This window comes from Sorex fumeus, unplaced genomic scaffold, assembly GCF_029834395.1.
Source record: "Sorex fumeus unplaced genomic scaffold, SorFum_2.1 ptg000026l, whole genome shotgun sequence".
Classification (NCBI taxonomy): domain Eukaryota; kingdom Metazoa; phylum Chordata; class Mammalia; order Eulipotyphla; family Soricidae; genus Sorex; species Sorex fumeus.
Window position 1 is genome coordinate 1,896,712 of NW_026606083.1, and position 20,597 is coordinate 1,917,308.

At 36.5% G+C, this 20,597-nt stretch overlaps 1 protein-coding gene and 1 non-coding gene across 3 annotated transcripts in view; both read right to left on the reverse strand.

Annotated features, from left to right (window-relative positions):
• Window positions 1–20,597, reverse strand: part of GRM5 (glutamate metabotropic receptor 5) — a 607,899-nt gene that overhangs the window by 484,166 nt on the left and 103,136 nt on the right. The gene's annotated exons all lie outside the window — the stretch shown is intronic.
• On the reverse strand, window positions 2,324–2,395 carry TRNAA-UGC (transfer RNA alanine (anticodon UGC)). The gene has a single exon. It is a non-coding gene; the product is annotated as a tRNA-Ala (tRNA).

Here is a 20,597-nt window from a genome sequence, read left to right on the forward strand (position 1 = left end):
TCTGTCCCAATGGAAAACCAGCAGGACCGTGCTACTGTTCAAGAAGGGAAACATCCATGACATTGGCAACTATTGCCCTATCGGCCTATTGTCTGTCATCTACAAGTTGTTCACTCGAGCCATCCTAAATAGGATTGGCAGAACACTAGATGACGGACAACCATGCGAGCAAGCCGGGTTCCGCAAAGGATTCAGCACCATCGACCATATCCAAACTCATTGAGGTTTCTCGGGAGTTCAAGATGCCGCTCTGTTTAACGTTCATTGATTTAAAGAAGGCCTTTGATTCTGTTGAGACGGAAGCGGTCATTGAAGCCCTAGCCAATCGGGGCGTTCAAGCCCAATACATCAAGATCCTCTGTGAGCTGTATTGCGGATTCACTACCAGGATCTCACCATTCTACAAAGAAGTGATCGTTGATGTCAAGAGAGGGGTTCGGCAGGGTGATACCATCCTCAAAGTACGTCATTGTAATTTTTAATGGGATTGACTGAATCTGATTAATTTTTTTTAGTATGAACTTTTTAATAAAACTAATTCTTGCACTTCATAAATATGTGACAATTTTCCATTTCCTGTCTTCTATTCATTTTAATGACACTGAGTTTTATGATATATATTCTCCTTCTTTTAACGTTTATCCTTGGTACTTTAGCATTTCATTCAATTGTGAATCATATTTTTTTAATTTTTTTTAAAATATAGAATGTAAATGATATTTTATCTTGATTTGTAGTCTGTCACTTTATTTTATTGATATATTATTTTTGTGGAGTCTTTAGGTTTTTCTATATTTTCAAGTCATCTGTAAATAAGAGTAGTTCACATTTCTTTCCAGTAATCAACATTCTTTAACTCACCTGATTTCTGTACTGTGACCTTACAAGTCTATACTGAAAAACACTGGTGAGTGGACATTATTACTCTGAGTATGTTCTTAAAACAAATGTTTTCATGTTTTCACTACATACAATCATCTCAGAAACATTCAGATAGTAACCCCTAAATGTCATTCATAAGCATTTAAACTGTATACTACTTTGTATCTTTTAATGAACCAGCTATTTTTAGAAAATGCTTTATGCAATTCAAATGCCTTGGAAAATTCTTTTAATAACAACTTGCTTTAATTTGACAATAAAAGAATTTTTTTCAATCTATGTAATTTAACATCTAACTAGTTACTGAGATAAAGAATATTAAAATAAAGCACAAACAAAAACACAATCCCGACTTTGACCGTGAGTGTGGAAAGGTAGGACTACAGCTGAATCTTACGAAGACAATGTTTATGAGAAACAGCCTCGTTCCTGATGCCCCATTCGTTCTCAACGGAACGACCATCTCCGAATGCAACAGCTATGTGTACCTAGGTCGAGAAGTCAACATGACAAATGACCTGGCACCCGAGCTGCGCAGGATTTGAAAGAAAACTGAACGAAGTTGATAGAACTCGTCCTGTGGGTAATATTTAAACAGTTAAATATTGTTGCATAATTCAAACCACATCTGATTCATTTGTCATATTTAAACCACATCTGATTCATTTGTCATATGTCTTTTGAGAAAAGCAAAAACCAAAAACCATGCCTAATGCAAAATCACATTTTCATTATGATTATGTTACACATCAGTGTTTAATTTCAGAAAATAACATCATAAGTAATATTCAATTTATGATTACATTTGAATTACACTGCATTTTAATCTCACACAAATCATATTTGTAAATTTGGACTTGAGTGATAGCACAGCGGGTAAGGAGTTTGCCTTGCACGCAGCTGACCAGGTCGACCCAAGTTCGATTCCTCTGCCCCTCTCAGAGAACCTGGCAAGCTACTGAGATTATCTCGCCCGCTCGGCAAAGCCTGGCAAGCTACCCGTGACATATTCAATATGCCAAACACAGTAACAACAAGTCTCACAATGTTACTGGGCCTGCTCGAGCAAAGCAATGAACAACAGGTGGACAGTGACAGTGACAGTCCTGGCTTTGAAACTGAATAGGCATTATGAGTGGTATTTAATTTATAATATATCACTTTCATATTTTGAATATTGTTATATTAAAGTAATCTGTACATCAATAGTAGGTAAAGGTAAAAGGTAAAGGCCCTCCCGTTGATCGTCGATTTGCTCAAGCGGGTCCAGTAACGTCTCCATTGGAGACTTCGTTGTTACTGTGTCTGGCATATCAAATACTCTCGGTAGCTTGCCGGGCTCTCCGAGAGGGGCGGAGGAATCGAACTCGGGTCGGCCATGTTAGCCGCTTGTAAGGCGAACGCCCTACCCGCTGTGCTATCGCTCTGGCCCTAAAGGTAGTGGAGATGCCGGGGATCGAACCCGGGGCCTCATACATGCAAAGCATGCGCTCTACCACTGAGCTACATCCCCTGCTCCCCCGCTCTCAATAGTAGAATTCTAGATAAATGCTTTTGCTTTTGGAAAAGTGTCAGGCATTGAACATAGGACCTCAGATGTGAAAAGCATGTATCCTAGCACTGAATTACATCACTGTCTTGGATATGTTTTATGTAAAAAGAATTAAAAATTAAGTCTGAAAATCATGGGCAGAAACAGGTAATTAAAATGCAAGATTGTTTGTGAACTTGTATGAGTCAAAGTTCTGGTGAATGGAATAAATTTGTATTTAGTTGCTTAGTATGGATTGGAAGGTGCTGAGTTCTCAGTTGGTTTCTGCTTCATGTCACTGAATTTCCCATCAACCCTATAATATTTCAAGTAATTATTTCTATTACCATCCAATGAGAGCTAAAAATGGGGCATTAAAAAGGAGTAAATTGTGCCAAGGTTTCAAGAGAGAGAAATTCCAGATGATTCTAGATTCAGATACTGCTTGTCTGCAGCATCATGTTCTGTTTCAAAGAGCCTGTCTTGGCTTTCAATTATCAGCCGGGACAGAGAAAGAAATTAAGTGGGTAAAATGACAAGAGCGAATAAAAAACCGAAAAGAGGAAATTATTCAAATGGACAGTCACTCAAGGGCTGGAGCGATAGCAAAGGGGGTAGGGCGTTTGCCTAGCTCAAGGCCTGCCTGGCCCAGCCGGTTTCGATTCCTCTGCCCCTCTCGGAGAGCCCAGCAAGCTACCGAGAGTACCTTGCTCACATATCAAAGCTGGCAAACTACCCATGCCGTGTTCAATATGCCAAATATAGTAACAACAAGTCTCACAATGGAGACATTACTGGACCCGCTGGAGCAAATCTATGAACAACGGGAGGACAGTGCTACATACAAATTGATCACTTGATCACTTGACTTCCCGTTAATTGTCGATTTGCTCGAGGGGGCGCCAGTAACGTCTCCATTTGTCCCTGTCGCATGCTAGTGTAGCCCAATGGCGTCTGTTCACTCTAGGAACACGAAGAGCCTCAAACCGATCGTTCATGATCTTGATGAAGTCTGACCATCTGGTAGGTGGGTGGCCACGCGGTCTTTTGACATCCCGTGGAACCCAGTCGATAACAGCTCTAGTCCAGCAGTCGTCTCTAAATCTCATTATGTGACCAGCCCATCTGACATTTGACACCTTGGCAAACTAGACAGCGTCCCTGATTCTTGATCGTCGACGGATGTCAGAACTCAGGATTCTTTCTCTCATTTGAGTGAAACGTGATATTCCAAGCATAGCTCTTTCAATTCCTCTTTGGGAGGCCCAAATAGCTTTCTCATTCTGTTTGCATAGGGCCCAGGTCTCTGAGGCATATGTTAATGCAGGAAGAACAATGGAATCGAAGAGATGTGCCCGAAGCCGGAGGTTCTTCGTCCTCTTAGCTATTTCTTCGACGTTCTTGAAAGAATTCCAAGCCACTCTCTCCCTCCTGCGCAACTCGGGTGCCAGGTCATTTGTCATGTTGACTTCTTGACCTAGGTACACATAGCTGTTGCATTCGGAGATGGTCATTCCGTTGAGAGCGAATGGGGCATCAGGAACGAGGCTGTTTCTCATAAACATTGTCTTCGTAAGATTCAGCTGTAGTCTGACCTTTCCATACTCACAGTCGAAGTTGGTCAGCATTTGTGCCGCTTGGCTGATGTTTGGTGTTATTAGAACGATGTCATCAGCAAAGCAGAGGTAACGAGTATCAGAAAACCAGCATTAATAGTTTATCTCAGTCACCACTTTAATTTTATCAAATCACACATGGGACATGATTAAGTTACTTTAAACTTTCATCAGTGCTCCAAGATATGGAAACTACCTAAACACTCATAAACTTATGAATGACTAAAAGAGGTGTTTTAATTATAATCATGCAATCTATTTATCTATTTGAAGATATCTTGACATCTGCTATGAGAGTAGAATATGAAGTGCTTAAATTAAATGAAATAAATCTGAAAGAATTTATGTAAAATATAAAGAAACAAAAAAGAATAATAATTGCTCAATGTGACAACAGATAATGGTGTTTCCATCAGGAAAGGGAATGGATGGGAGGTTGATAGAGTAGAGTAGGTCAGCTGAACAGTGGCCAGTGTTCACAAGATCTTCTGTGTCAAGTGCTGGATAATATACTTATTTTTCCAGGTGTGAAGCGCTATTTCTTGAAACATAACCAGATTGTAACCCATTGTTACCTCAATGGAAATGAACTGAGTAACTATCTATGATTTAACACCCTTATCTGAATAATTTCTTCTTTGAAGTGTGACTGAAAGACTACAATTAAAGTGAAAAAATAATAAAACAAGAGCCTGGAATTGGCAAATAACACGTTTTTAGACTAAAGTCAAAAGTGTCTAAGTGACCACAAGAAAGTACCGTAGGTCTGAGACCTCATCCCCAGTGCTGCTGCTGTGGTATGCAGTACCACATCCTCAGTTCCCAGAGTAGAACCCAGCCAAGTTAACCATGACTGTCCAGGAGCAGCCCTGGTTCCTCCAAGCACTGCAAGGAAGCCGCCCCACCAAAGCCTAAGTAGGGTTCTTATGAAGCAAATAGAGTTTGTTCATTTAGAACAGTAGAAGTAAAACAGATTTGAGTCATCAACTATTTCTAATTTTTTTCACACTTTATTCTGTTTACTATCATGTCAAAGTAAAAAATGAAAACTGTGAAAACATGAAAAACAATGTAAAATAAAGTGTCTTTTAATATATAGCCGAGACAGCTGCCACAACTAAATGCACACACACACTAACTAGCAAATGTAAATATTCAAAAGATGTAACTATAAACTTCAATTTTAATGAATATAAAAGCCAGAATAAAATATCTGAACTAGTAATATAATTAACATGCCAACTCTAAATCATCAATATGAATGGTAATAAAAATATTAATTAACCAGTTATTCAGAAAAAGCAGAAAATTCAGCTTCATTGTGACGTGCTCCTGTAAAACAGTCTTTTTTTTTTAATTTCACTTTTCCCATAACAATGAATATTAAATAATTTCAGGTTAATTATTAGAATATAATTTATTAAATAACATTAAAATTGGTTATATTGTTACATTTGCAATTACATCTTTAATTTGCAATTAAATATTGGAATTGCAATTACATATTGCAATTAAATACATGACTATATTTTATTAGATAACATTAAAGTTTGTTTATACTGATACATTTGCAGGTTGCGATTCTATAATACTTACGTATTTCAGATTTTTAAAGTTGATTGCTTTTCTTCATTTTCTTTTGGTAGTGGGGGCTCGAGGGTCATCCCAAGTGGCTGAGGGGTCGCAGCAGTGATTCATGATCAACCAGACTCTCAGTCCAGTGCAAGGGCCCACGGCTGTGTGGTGCTCTGGCCATGTGGTGCTGGGGTATTCAGGCCACACCTACTGTCTGGGGCTGAGAGTCTCACTCCCTGCTGCTCAGGGTCCTGCGGTGCAGATAACTAAACCCCTGTCAGGAGCTCTCAGAGCTGCACTCTCTCAGCAGTGCTGTCTCCAGGGCCCACGCCATTTGGAAAGCCAGCTCCTTTAACAGTTACCATGATGAATTTAGTCTTTACTTATTTTATCTCTAAAATTAAAATTTTTTTACTATATTTGCTGCATTATATTTACCTAAACTCTTCTTAATCACCCTGTCTTTTAAATTCACAGTTGCTCTATTTCATCATTTTTAATAATATTCTTGCATATTATATATTTTTAGTTGATGACTAATTTATCTGGATGAGTCAAGAATTCTTCTTCATTCTGGAACATCTGAAATAAATTCTCTTCTCTAAGATCACCAGAACTAATATTCAAATTCATTTCCCAAACATCACTTTTGAAGATTTCAGTTGTTAACTGAATTTTGTTTTGTTTTGAATAGTCTGAACTTTGGTGCCAGGTGCACAGAATTGAAAATAATACTTTAAGATAATAATTTATCCATTTAATTTTAAGTCAGAGAGCCAACATTTGCCACATTAATTGCATTTTCATGAAGAGCAAAAAAGTAAGATTGTTCCAATACTGTCTTATGGATACAATAGTGAAAAATAGGTCAAAATATGAAAGGGAAAGTTGAGCTATGAACTTTTTGAAGTTGTATTTTCATATACAATTAATGAAGAAACCATAACCATTCTTCTTTGGCAATTCTGTTTGTATTTTAAGAAATATTTATTGGATACCTCCATGCTCATTTAGGGAGCCCCACCCTCACGGACCTCACATTCTAGACTCCTAAATAAACTTAAAATAGGGTAGGATAATTGTGGGGATGTGTGTTTTAGTGAAATAAGAGCTCACTATACATCAAGGGGACAATGTATAAACAAATGTTAAGGCATAGAAAATTAAAACATAACCAGTGGCTAAATGTATACTTGTTTTTAGAATTAATGACTTCCTAACTGATAAATTCAATCTGAGGATTCCGAGCAATAGGTAAAAAGTTCAGAACTGAGACCAACGTAAGTGTAAAGAAACTTATTTAAGTTCGGGATGTTGTAGTGGAAAGAGTAAAGAAAACAGCATCCACGTATTCAGAAGAAGGGAAAGAAGCAATCCTGTTAGGAAAAAGTATCTTGTATATTTCGTTGTGATTTTCATCAATCACTTAGTGTCAACAAATAAGTTCTCTCAGGCCTGAGTGGCCTACTTTGAAACCTATTTTATTAGACAAAATTAAAGAAGTCTAAATACAGCAGTGCAAATCCTACTAGTGGCTTATTAAGTAACTGACATGCTTTCAAATTCTCCAAAATAAAATTATTTTAATTTTCATTCTTTTTGTGCTTGATCTTCAGTTTGCAACACTATTTAAAGTCCTCTTTTGTTTCTTAGTCTGAAACCCGCATATACTGTGAATTTATCTCATTGTGTCTTTGAAAAAACTTTTTTTCACTGCTTTCTAATTTCATTTGCAAGGGTCAAAGGAGAATTTTGACAGAAAAAGGAGATTTGTTGTTGTCAGTTTTTGCTCAAAGCTACACCCAGTTCTGCTCAAGGCTTCCTTCTGGCTGTGGACTCTGGAGTCAGGGATCATTCCTGCAGGGCTCAAAGTATCACAAATAGGATGCAGGGTATTATACCTGGGAACCATGTGTAAGGTAAGCACCCTGCCCCCTGTACTATCTCTCTGGATTCAGTAAAGGGAACTTTTAAGAAGAGTCAGTTATCTGTATAGTTTTAACTTTATCATCAACAGAAGTGATTAATTATCCAAAAATGATAAAAATTAAAATAATATTAAACTTTTTAAGATAATTTCTTTGTAATGGTGTTGGTGGTACAAGTCTAAAACTATGTGTGGAATATTGTGGGATTAAAATGAGCAATCATGAAAATTCTCAGAAATAGCATATTCACTACAGGAACAAAGCAATATATATCCAATTGAGGCAGATGAGAAAGAACATCAGTGTAAGATTTCACTTGAATATCCACACGCTCTTCTGTAGTCTGGGTGTTCTGAAACATGTATTTTTCATGATGAAAACCCTTGAAAGGACCTAAACACAACACCATACACCAGAAGCAAGAAATATTCAAAGGTTAGGTCTTTCTGTATAATTAGCATTTTCAAAAAAGAACTAAAGCTGCATGTGGAATGGCAGATTCCATTAAAGCAGAAAAAAAAAAACAAGTTCAAGGTGAACCTGGAACATCTTGTTGTGCCAGAAAACAGGAGACATACAAAGTCAAGCCAGTTCAAAGGAGAACCCATTAACAAAAAAATCAAAAAATAAACACCTCAATATCAAGATGATGATGGAAATAATATATTTTATTAATAAAGAAACCAGGTATATATAGAAATGAGAGGTTAAGATACAAGAGGAAATAGAAGGGAGGAAAAGGAAAGAGGAAACTGGAAGGGAGGCAGAGGGGAAGGACTGAGACTCATTTATAGGAATAAACAAAATGGAAATTTCAAACCACTGCAATAATAATTATTGATTTAGGCAAGATCATTAAACCACAAGTAGTACCGTCGTTATGGCAAACAACATCAATTTTAATTTTACAAACAAGAATTGTACCTTGAATGTGCACAATGTATAAACAAATGTTAAGGCATAGAAAATTAAAAAATAACCAGTGGCTAAATATATAGCTTGTTTTAGAATTAGTAATTTCCTAAGTGATAAATTCAATTGTATCTTTTTTTTCTTTTTGGGTCACACGCAGCGATGCACAGAGGTTACTCCTGGCTCTGAGCTCAGGGATTACCCCTGGTGGTGCTCAGGGGACCATATGGGATGCTGGGAATTGAACCCGGGTCGGCCGCATGCAAGGCAAACGCCCTACCTGCTGTGCTATTGCTCCAGCCCCTCAATTTTATCTTTGTTCTCAATTTTATTTTAATTCAATTTTATCTATTTTCTTGAGCTTTATCTTAAAATAAGAGTGAACTTGCTATGATTCTGTGAGAAATAGAGAAGATAGCCAAATAGTCACATTTGCATGAAGAGTTTACCTTGTTTATTCAAAAGAGATATAATTTTAATTTAAAAATAATCAATAATCTTTAGATTAAAAATTATCAAAAAGATGATTAGTTGTCAGACAGGCATCAAACATATACTTTTACAGTAATTCAATGTTAAAAAATGTTTTGAAAATATTCGGTGAAATAGAAAACAATGCAAGTTAATGAGACTTTGCTTGGTAAAGACAAATAAATGTAAATACACAAATCCTAATTGTGCATCATATACAAATCATACAAGAATCCAAAATGAAAATAAAATATAACCATATAGAGTATTTTTATCAGGAAACATGAGAGAATTTTCATGGGTTGTGTATTGGTGATATTACTGAAAAAATATTGATTTGCTTAGGTGTTACACAGACTCTGAGGCTATGCAGAGAAGTTGCTCATTCCTGAACCATGCATAATAAAATATTTAAAGTGAAAATACTATGACACCCATATCTTATTATCAAATTGTTTGACAAAATTAAAACATAGTGGGGAGATTAGCAATAAATATGATCATACATTAAACTGTAAATTTTGAGTTTAATTGTTTCCATAAAATCAAACCAGAAACATGTTTTAGACAATTGTGGTCTATAGTAAATCTGAAATAAACACCTCCATTATCTATTCTTTCTTGAATGTGAGTTGTAGGAGTGAGTAGCTGAATTCCTCCCACTGACAGTCTATTTTACCCATCAGGATTTCTCCAATAACTATATATTCAGAAAATAAATATAAGAGCATCATAGTTAAAACACATTCAGGGAGACTGATGTTCTTACAAGAGAGACTTTAAGCTTAACAATACTCACAAAAACTACCATTTGAGTACACGGCTGAAATTTCTTTTTCCCCTTAAAAGGAGGGTTTCTAACAAAGAAAAAAGAAAATTGCCTGTTGTAGAAGTAGGCTGGAGGGAGGAAAGAATGAGGATAATGGTGGGGGAGGAGAGTGGACACTCTCAGGTTTATATGTATTAAGTGATTCACTCTGTCTGACCCCAGTTCTCAAAGACAATAAAGAACTCCTGAACTCATGACAAATATTATCCCTTCTCTCATATAGAAGAAAATGCTTTTTTTTGTTTTCTATTGTTTTTACATTGATACTAACTACTTTATCATGTTTAATTTTCATTTGTGAAAACTATATGCTGGAGTCAGAGAGACAGTGCAGTGGCGGGGCAGCTGACTTGAAAATGGCACCCATATGGCCACAGACCTCACCAGCAGGAATTCCTGAGTGCAAATGAGTACCACCAGCCCAATAACAAAACAAACAATATATATATATATATATATATATATGCTATAAAATTTCTCCATACTTGCTAAAAATTAAGTCTGTGTTTCTATTATCATTAGCAACAGAATTAGTAACAATCAGAAAATTTCATTCATTTTCTCCATTATACTTCATAAAAGCTGCTAGTTATCAGATTTGAAAGTCTAGGCATGATTGGCTACAATTTTCTCTTGGATCTATTTATTTCCAAATAACACTTAGCAATGAAAAACAAAGATTACTTTCTTTCCATAAATGATTTTTTTCCTGTTATTTTTCAATCAGTTGATGAGTTTTTACTTAGCTTTCAAGTGAGAACTCAGTACCTCCAGGGCTTCTGTTCTCCTGTTCTCTGTTTCTCTCAACCATGTGAGGTAGAAATGCAACAGCTATGTTAAATCTGGACCTGGATAGGTTTCAAATCCTGGCTTTATCCTTAGCACATACATCTATAGCCTCACTTTGTCTCTTTTTGAAAGTGGGTATGAAAAACATACCCTTAGGAGATTGTGAATAATAGTTACTATCAATTAATATCAAATATTTTTATTTAAAAACCATCGGCTAGCAATAAATATCATTAATGCCATGTGATTTAAAGCAATATCTATTTGGTATGCATCTTAAGGATTATATCAGTGCTATGGACTTCTGAAAGGGCTTTGGGAGGAGGAAGGGTTGTCTTTATATGCTTCTCAGAACTAAATGAGTAAGAAGTTTATTATGGTACTAGAAAAAGATTATGAGAGTGTGAGAGCATGGCTAAACCAAAACGTGAAAGAAATGAATATTTGGGATTAGAAAGAGTCAATAAAGGATTATAAGCAAAAAAATAAATAACAGTTGTACATAAAAGTGTGTGTGCACACAAAATAGCAACTGCACATCAAAATAGTGTTAACATTGTCATAAACATGTGACCCAAACTATAAACATTTAATTTTAAAACAAATTTGTTTGCTAAGGGAATGACGGTAGTGTGACAGGGAGGGCTCCTCAGACCTTTGTGGAGGCGTGTTGACATACTGGTGGTGGAAATGGAACTGCAACAGCGTGCCTGAAACTGTAATTAGAAGTATTGTAAATAATATTCACTAATGAAAAATTGGACAGGAAAACAAAAGACTGATGAGAAGAAAGAGGTGGCCTTTATACAATCCAGTGCCATGTCAGTCAGGGCAGTCACACAACAAAAAGGAGGAGGAGGAGGAGGAGGAGGAGGAGGAGGAGGAGGAGGAGGAGGAGGAGGAGGAGGAGGAGGAGGGGGAGGAGGAGGAGGAGGAGGAGGGGGAGGAGGAGGAGGGGGGGGAGGAGGAGGAGGAGGGGGAGGAGGGGGGGGAGGAGGAGGAGGAGGAGGAAGAGGAGGAAAGGGGAGGAGGAGGAAGGGGGGAGGAGGAGGAGGAGGAGGAGGAAGTGGAGGAGGGGGAGGAGGAAGGGGAGGAGAAGAAGCACAACAAGAATAAGAAGACGACAACAACGATGGCATCAAAGGTTTAAATCACTCTTCTAGGCTAAATGTTGTAGCAGTAATTATCAAAATAAAAATCAGCTTCTTCCACTGAATAGAAAAATATATGCTTACCATGCATTTCCATTACAAAAATCAAAAGCAAAATAACTCTAATCATAAAGTAAGAAGAGCTAGACACATACTTCTCTAAAGAAGACATATGGAAAACTTCCAGGAATATACAAAATTACTCAGGTGTACATATTCTTAGAGAAGTACAAGTCTAAACTTCAAACAGAGATCTTGTGAACACCTGTGAGAATGGTATGTATTAGAAAAGACCAGGAGCAACAAGCGTGAATGTGGCCAGCTAAAGAAGGACCTTCATTCACTGTGTGCAAATATTATACTGGGTTATCCTCTAGGAAAAACAGTGTGGAGATTATTCAAAATGTTAAAAATAGATATACTTATGAATAAGGTCCCTTCTAGCTTACTACTTTTACATACAGAAACACGAATATAACAGATAGCACAGCGGGTAGGGCGTTTGCCTTACAAGCGGCCAACATGGCCGACCCGAGTTCGATTCCTCCGCCCCTCTCGGAGAGCCCGGCAAGCTACCGAGAGTATTCGATATGCCAGACACAGTAACAACAAAGTCTCCAATGGAGACGTTACTGGGCCCGCTCGAGCAAATCGACGATCAACGGGAGGGCCTTTACCTTACCTTTATGTATACCTATGTCTACTGAAATACAATTGACAATAGCCAAGATCTGGAAGCAATAATGGTGCCAAATAACAGATTTGTGGAGAAAGATACATATGGCATCTATATGGTTTAAAATCACACTCAATAAAATAAAGGAACAGAAACTTAGCTACTAGAAAATGAAATCAGACCTTTTGCTACAATATTCATAGAGCTTGAGGGATCACACTAACCAAAATGAGTCAGAAGAAAGATAAAAATACTAAATAATCTCACAAATACACATGCCATAAAGAGCCAGATAGGCTGAAGATAGAGGAGCACGCACTAGGCACTTGCCCTGGTTGGACCCCCATCCACTGAACATTGCCAGGAGTGATTCCTGATTATTACCGGAGTATCAATAGGTGTGGCCACAACAATCAACAAACTGCAAAGCAAAGGAAATGAAGACAAGGGAAAAGACAAAGCCAAAGCAAACAAACCCTCTAGTCACAGAATAAGTCTACCAAAGGGGTAAAGGTCTGCACAGGTGGAATGCACTTTGGTTTGAAAGGACACTGGTATAGTAACAGACACTTTGAAGGGGGGTTGAATTCTGTAAGTTCGACTGGTTTGCAAATTCACGTTTCCTGAAAAAGTACAGGAATTGGTTGGTATTAAAGCATTTTAAATCAGGGACAGGTTTATCTAATTAAGTCCCAGTGTGGTTCACAATGACAGATGGCTGCCGTGTCAGCACATTGGGGAAAGGTGGCAAAGTGCCTTTAGGTCACAGCTTCAAACACTGGAAGCTGTTATTTACCCCGACAGGAAAAACTGATATCTTATCAAGCTTTTATTTCTTTTTAGATACTTATGGGATTCACCTGACAATAGGATGTAATATTACGTTTGCTCATTATTATCTTTGCTCATTAACTTTAGTATAACCTGTTTGGACATCAAGGTCCAGTCTGGACGGTCTTATAAAATGCTAGAATTTTTGAGTTTCTATTAAGCAAACCTTTCCAAAACATTGTTGATCGAGATATTACATATGATTAATATGTACCCCCCTTTTCTATTATTTGTATACTGAAAGGTTAATTTTCTAATGAAAGTATAAAGTTAGTAAATAATAATTAATTTCCATTTATATGCAAAATAAAATATATTAGAAAGAGAGATACTTATGGAATTGGTCAGAGAATAATAGTGGAAACTATAATACAAAATAAGAGGAAAAGAAATAAAGGCAAATACACATAAAGTTATAATGGAGTGAAAAAAGAATGACTTTTAAACTGGGGCAAGAGATAAGGAATAAAACATGGCCACCTTTAAGGTTTTCATGTGAAATGACATTTTTCTGTGCACATATAGAAATTAAATCCATAAGCAGTTCGCCTGTCTTTGGTTTACTGTACTGGCTGATGATTGATAACTGGTCTTCTTGCTGTCACTTAAAGCTACCCTCCTAAGCTGACCACTCTCTGATCACTCTGGTGAACACTTTATAATGAAGTCATAAAAGGCTTTATCATCAAGCTATAAATGTTATAAAATCCTTCTTTCATCCATAAAATCATGATCTTTCAGAGATTTCTCCTTCAGTGTTTTCTCTTCCACCTGGTGATCCTCTATCCTAACGCTCTGATATCACCATTATCATCAGACTGTCTAATAACGGTCGCTCACTCTACCTTTGACACTGAACTAGTGCTTAAAGGAATACAGTCCGTTTCACTTGTTTCACATGCCATGACAAGCCTGCTATGTATATCAGATTGTTAAATGTAGCAGATATACTCAGGGCTTGTCTAATGAACACATTTTATCACTGAAAATCTAATTATGAGCTATTATGCTATTTGATGAAAAAATCAACAGATCTAACAATAATTGAACAGATCAATGATATGTAGCAATATAGCATGAATATTTATGAAATGTGAGTTGGTTATTACGAATAATAAACATCAAATTAATAAGGCAAGAGTTAAGCTTAATGAGATTACAGGTTAAACAGTTGAACTATGTTCTTTGAAAACTACTGGGTGAGTGAGATGTTAGCTGAAATATTCTAAGTAAAATGTATAATAAATATACTAATTCAATTCATATAAATATAATACATAATCTTCAAATGAATGACTTTGAAGTATAAATGCATCACCGACAGTCAAAAATTTCGTATTTTTGTTATTTTTTTACTCTATTGTGGACAAGTCTTTCTTACATTTAGCAAAATTCCTGTTACATGGTAGAAATTCAGTTAAAAATAAGTTATATTTCCAATAGAAAAAATATAATTTTTAAGTGTACTATATAAATATATATGCCAGTATGGGGCAAGCAGACATGTAGTATAACTATTTTATTTTTCTCACTGATAAAAATTTGTAAATTTTCTGCACAGATTAGATTTGCTTAAAAAGAACATAACTTTTTCTTTCTGATTTTATTCAGATATTAAAAATAATGACATTAATAACAATAATACCATTCTTCATTTCCTTATGAGCATCTTTTCTATACACTATACACTATACTATATATACTATATATACATACTATATATATATTAGATCACGATCAGTCACGATCATCCTAATGTTCATCGATTGCCTCGAGCAGGCACCAGTAACGTCTCCTTTGTCCTAGTCCTGAGATTATAAAAAGTGCTACATTCAAGGCTCTTTCAGGGTTAGGAGAATGAAACCCACCATTGTTACTGGTATTTGGCATATTGGGTACGACACAGGTAGTTTGCAAGACTCTGCCGCGTGGGCAGTCTACACTTGGTAACCTGCCAGGTTGTCAAAGCAAGAATGAAATAATAAGATGCCACTCAGCTGTGAATGCAGCCGTGCGCTTCCGGGAGCTGGGTGTTATAGTCTCTGGGTCTTGGCCGTTGATGGGATTACATGGCGCCAGGGGGCACTTGGTGGGTGTGACCCCCACCTACTGGAAGATGGAGGATCTGGGTGGAGGATGGTGATCTCAGTCCCAGGACCCGCATGCCTTTATATATTAGATAGTATAATATATACCATATATGATATATTTTCAGAGTTAGAAAACTTTATTTTTTTATTTTCCTTTATTAAGTTCTCAATAGATGTTTGGTGAAATTATTATTATTATTATTATTATTATTATTATTACCGTGTGGGTTTTTTTAAAGAATTTATTTAATCACCATAGATTACAAAGTTATTCCTGATTGTGAGTTTTTGTAATTTTTGGTACTGTGGTTTACAGTACAGTTACTGATGGTGTTTCATAGATAATACTCTACTACCTTGAAATACCCCTCCTCCCTCTTGAATACTTTCCTCCACTCTTTTTGGGTTTTGCTTTGTATTAAATCACCATGAGATAAACAGACACAAAGTTGTTCATGATTGGGTTTCAGTCATAGGATGCTCCAATACCTGTTCCTTCACCAGTGTACATTTCCCACCACCGATGTTTCCAGTTCCCTTCCTACTCTCCCCCTCTCCACCTTCTTCTATGGCAGTTACTTTTTCTTTCCTCGTTCCCTCTCTCTCCCTCACTCCCCTCTCTTGCTCATGCTCGTGCTCTCTCTCCCTCTCTCTCCCTCTCTCTCCCTCTTCTGGACATTATAGTTTGCAATACAGATACGGAGAGGTTATCATGTATATCCCTTTACCTACTCACAGAATTTAATTCTTTTCTAGAATGATCATTTCCAACTATCAATGTTACAGTGGTCCTTTCTCTATCCTAACTTCCCCTCTCTACTCAAGACAATCTTCCAACAGTTCTCCAACCAGTTTTGTAGTGCTCTCTTCCCTATCCTATTTCCATCACTCACCGTGCCCTCGGCCACCGTAACCTGGTTCATGATTCTTACTGAAAGTCAGTTCTCATGTTATTTGTTTCAATTGCTTTTGGCATTTGATATTCCCCTCCTATGTTTCCATATATATGTGAGAAAGTTAATTTTATGTTTGTCTCCATTACTCTAACTAACTTCACTCTGCATGATACTCTCCAGATCTATCTACATCACAGCAAATTGCATTTTATCTTTTGTTACAGCCCAGTAATATTCAATTATGCATATGCACCATTAGTTTCTTTAACTATTAATCTGTACTCGGGCACATGAAATGCTTGCATATCTGAGCTATTGTGTACAGTGCTGCAAGAAACATAGGGGTGATTTTTTTTTCTCAATTGTGTTTTTAGTACCCAGAAATTCTAAGGAGTATAATTATGAAGTCAAATGGGAGCTCGATCCTTAGTTTTTTGAGAAATATCCATATTGTTTTCCAGAAATGTTAGACTAGTCGACATTCCCACCACCAGTGAAAGAAGGTTTCTTCTCCCCGCGCCATGCAACCATATAAACACTTTTTGTTCTTGCTATTTTTGATGTACTCCAGGCTCTCTCATGTGAGGTGGCATTTCATTGTTTTGATTTGCTTTTTTCTAATAAGTGATGTAGAACACTTTTTCTTATGCCTTTTGGCCATTTGAATGTCTTTTTTTGAGGACTTTTGTTCACCCCTTCTCACCATTATTTGACAGGGTTGGATTTCTGTGTAATTCTGTCAGTTTTTTTTTTAGATATAAATCCTTTATCAGAAGAGAGTTTTGCGAACATTTTCTCCCAGCCACTGAAGTATTTTTGTATTGTGGTCACCACTTCCCTCTGAGATGCAGAAGCATCTGAATTTATTGTAGTCCCATTTGATTACTTGGCCAATGGAGTAGACTCCTAAAAGTGCTTCTAATTTCAATACCATGGAGAGTAATATCTATGTTTTCTTGAATGTAACTTATTGATTCATTTCTGATATCTTAATCACTTAATCACTTAATCCCCGTTATTCATCGATTTATTCGAGCTGGTGCCAGTAACGTCTCCATTCATCCCGGTTGCATGCTAGCATAGCCCAATGGTATCTGTTCGTTTTAGGAACATGTAGAGCCTCAAACCGATCATTTAGGGTCTTGATGAAGAAGTCTGACCATCTTATAGGTGGGCGTCCACGTGATCTTTTGATGTCTCGTGGAATCCAATCAGTAATGGCTCTAGTCCAGCGGTTGTCTGTAAACCTCATTACGTGTCCAGCCCATCTGATTTTTGATGTCTTGGCAAATGAGACAGCGTCCCTGATTCTTGAGCGTTGACGAAGATCAGAACTCCGGATTCTATCTCTCATTTGAGTGAATCGTGATATTCCAAGCATAGTTCTTTCAATTCCTCTTTGAGAGACCCGAATTTCTGATATCAGTGTTTTTAATTAATTTTGGTTTGACCTTTGTGCATGGTTTTAGATAAAGGTCTGAGTTCATCATATGTTTACAGATGGCTAACCACTTGTAAGTGGCTTTACTTCCTCAACTTTAGTTTTTGTTCCTTTATTATAGAATGGATTCCACATACCTGAAAATCTGTATCCAAATTTTCAGTGCTATTTCATGGATACAAGAATCTGTCCTTATTTCATTATCATGCTGTTTTAATCACTACATCTTTATAGCAGTTTAAATTTGGGGAAAACAATGCTTTTCCTCTTCTTATGCTTTAGGATTGCCTTGGTTATTCAAAGGAATTTTTATTACAAATGAATTTCAGGAGTGTTTTGTATACTTCTTTAAAATTTTCATAGGTATTTTTATGAAAATTGCATTGAAAATGTATCATATATTGTGGAGTACTGACATTTTGACAATGTTAATCCTCCTGATGTGTCAGCATAGAATTTCTGAACTCTTTACCTGTAGAAATGTAGAGTCGGTTAGTACTGGAACTTCCAGGCTTCTATATTTATTCAGTGAACTTGGTGGTTTCTACATAGCTTCCCCAATGCTTCTGCTGTAGTCAGGACACGAGAATTTCTTCCTTACTACCCTTACTTAGCTACCAGAAAGCTCTTGGGGAAGTAAGATGAGGGTTACTTCCCCTCCTTGGCTAGAGCTATCTCAGGAATTTCATTAATACTAATAAGTTGCTTGGATTTACATACAAAATTCCAGAGATATGGTGAATTTCCTTGGTCCCTTCCTCATATTTGCATATAATTTAGGTTCCTCATATTTGCATATAATTTAGGTCTGTGATTTCTTACTGCTACTACTTCTTTTGGAAGACATGGACTTAGAACACATAGACAGAGTGATACACCCCCCAAACTGAATAAAACATTATGCTCCAGTGCACATGGGACCATCTCCAAGAGAGAACACTGGAGACCACAAAACACACCCCAATAAAATCAAGAAGGCAGAATTTATATCAACAACTCTCTCAGATCATAATTTATTTAGAATGAAATTAATTACAAACAGAAGTGAGGAAAAGACCTCAAACATTTGGAAATTAAAAAATTCACTGCCAAAAAACTGGGATTAATAGAAGAAGTTAGTGAGGAAATAAAAAGAATTCCTAGAAACAAATGATAATAAAAATATGAGCTACAGGGACATATGGGACACAGCAAAAGCCATGTAAAGAGGAAAATTCATGGAATTGTGCATTAAGAAGGCATAAAGGGCCCAATAAATAATCCAAGAGCACAGCTGTGATATTAGAAAATGACCAATGTTATGAGTTTAAAGCAGGCAGGATGAAGGAAATAATAAAATTTAGAGAATAAATTTATGAATTGCAATTCACAAATTAAAAAATACAAAAGATGAACAAAACCAAGAGCTTCATCTTTCAAAAAATAAACTAAATTGTTAAACAGCTATCAAGATTGACAATTTAGAAAGGGAGAGAACCCTAACTAACTTAAAGGGTAGTCATCACAACTGATACCATAGATACGCAAAGGATCATCAGGGATTACTTTGGTAATTTTTATACCATGAAAAGAGAGAAATTAGAGGAAATGGATCAATTATTGACTCCTATAACATCCCAAGTTTGAACCAAGAAGTTATGGAACACCTGAACAGACCAAGTAACATAAAAGAAATCTAAACGGTTACCAAAAGTCTGCCCCAAAACAAGAGCTTAAGACAAGATGAGTTCACCAGTAAGTTTTTCCCAAACTTTAAAAAGGGCCTGCTGAATACTTTTCAGGCTCATTCAGGAAACCAAAGAAACAGTAGCACTCCCAGACAGTTTTTTTTTGTTTGTTTGTTTGTTTAGGCAATCATTACCCTAAACAAATAAAGACAGCACAAAAGAAAAAAACTATAAATTGATATTTCTGTTGAACACAGATGCAAAGATCCTCAGGAAAGTACTGCTGTCCAATCAAATAATACATCAAAGGTTATACACTATAATCTAGTAGGATTAACCCAGGGAATGTCAGTATGGGTTAACATATACAAGTCAATCACATGATATAAAGATCATATGACCACACCATTAAATGAAAATAAATAGCATTTGACAAGATCCAATACCGATTCATGATCGATACAATGTAAACAGTGGTACAGGTAGTCAATCAACACAAGAAACTAAGAAAGAAGAAATAAAATCAGAAATAAGAAAACTGCAATCAAAAGGGACAGACAGGAACATGGTAGGTAAAATAAAAGACACAATGGAAGATCTGAGGAGTAGAGTGACAGCAGCTGGGAATAAACTTGGTGAGCTCTAAGATGAGAAGCAGGAAACCTCCCCCACCCCAACCATCCCACACAGACACATACACACAGTATGGGAAAAAAACTCTCCAAACAACACACAGCAGAGCTATGGGATAAGTTCAAGAGAAACAACATAAGAACCATTGTAAAATCTGAGAAAGGGAAATGGGTGGTGAAGAAATCAAAGAAATGGTTGAAAAATGTCCAGAAATGAGAAGCCTAGGTACCCAATTCTAGAAGAATAAAGGGCCCCTGACAAGAAAGACCCAAACAAAAATACTAATAGACATATCATAATCAGAATGATGAAGATGAAAAAAATACATAGAATATTGATAGCAGTAAGTTCATAGAAGGAAATTAAATATGGAAGAACGTCTTTGAGCTTTACAGGATACAGATTAAGTGAAACATTATGGGTCATGAAGAAAATGGTGGAACATTCTTTAAAATTCATTGACATGAACATGTCATCAAGAATAATCTATGCAGCTAGACTGCCATTCAAATTTGAAGGACTGATACAGAATCCCAAGGGTTAGCAACAGTTCAGGAATTGCCTCAAAACCAGTTTTGCAGAACAATTTGAGAAGATTCTCTAAAAAAAAGAATACCATAAATTTTACATAATGATTGCATCAAACTCGTACATGTCAAGACCTGTAGCAATTTCAATG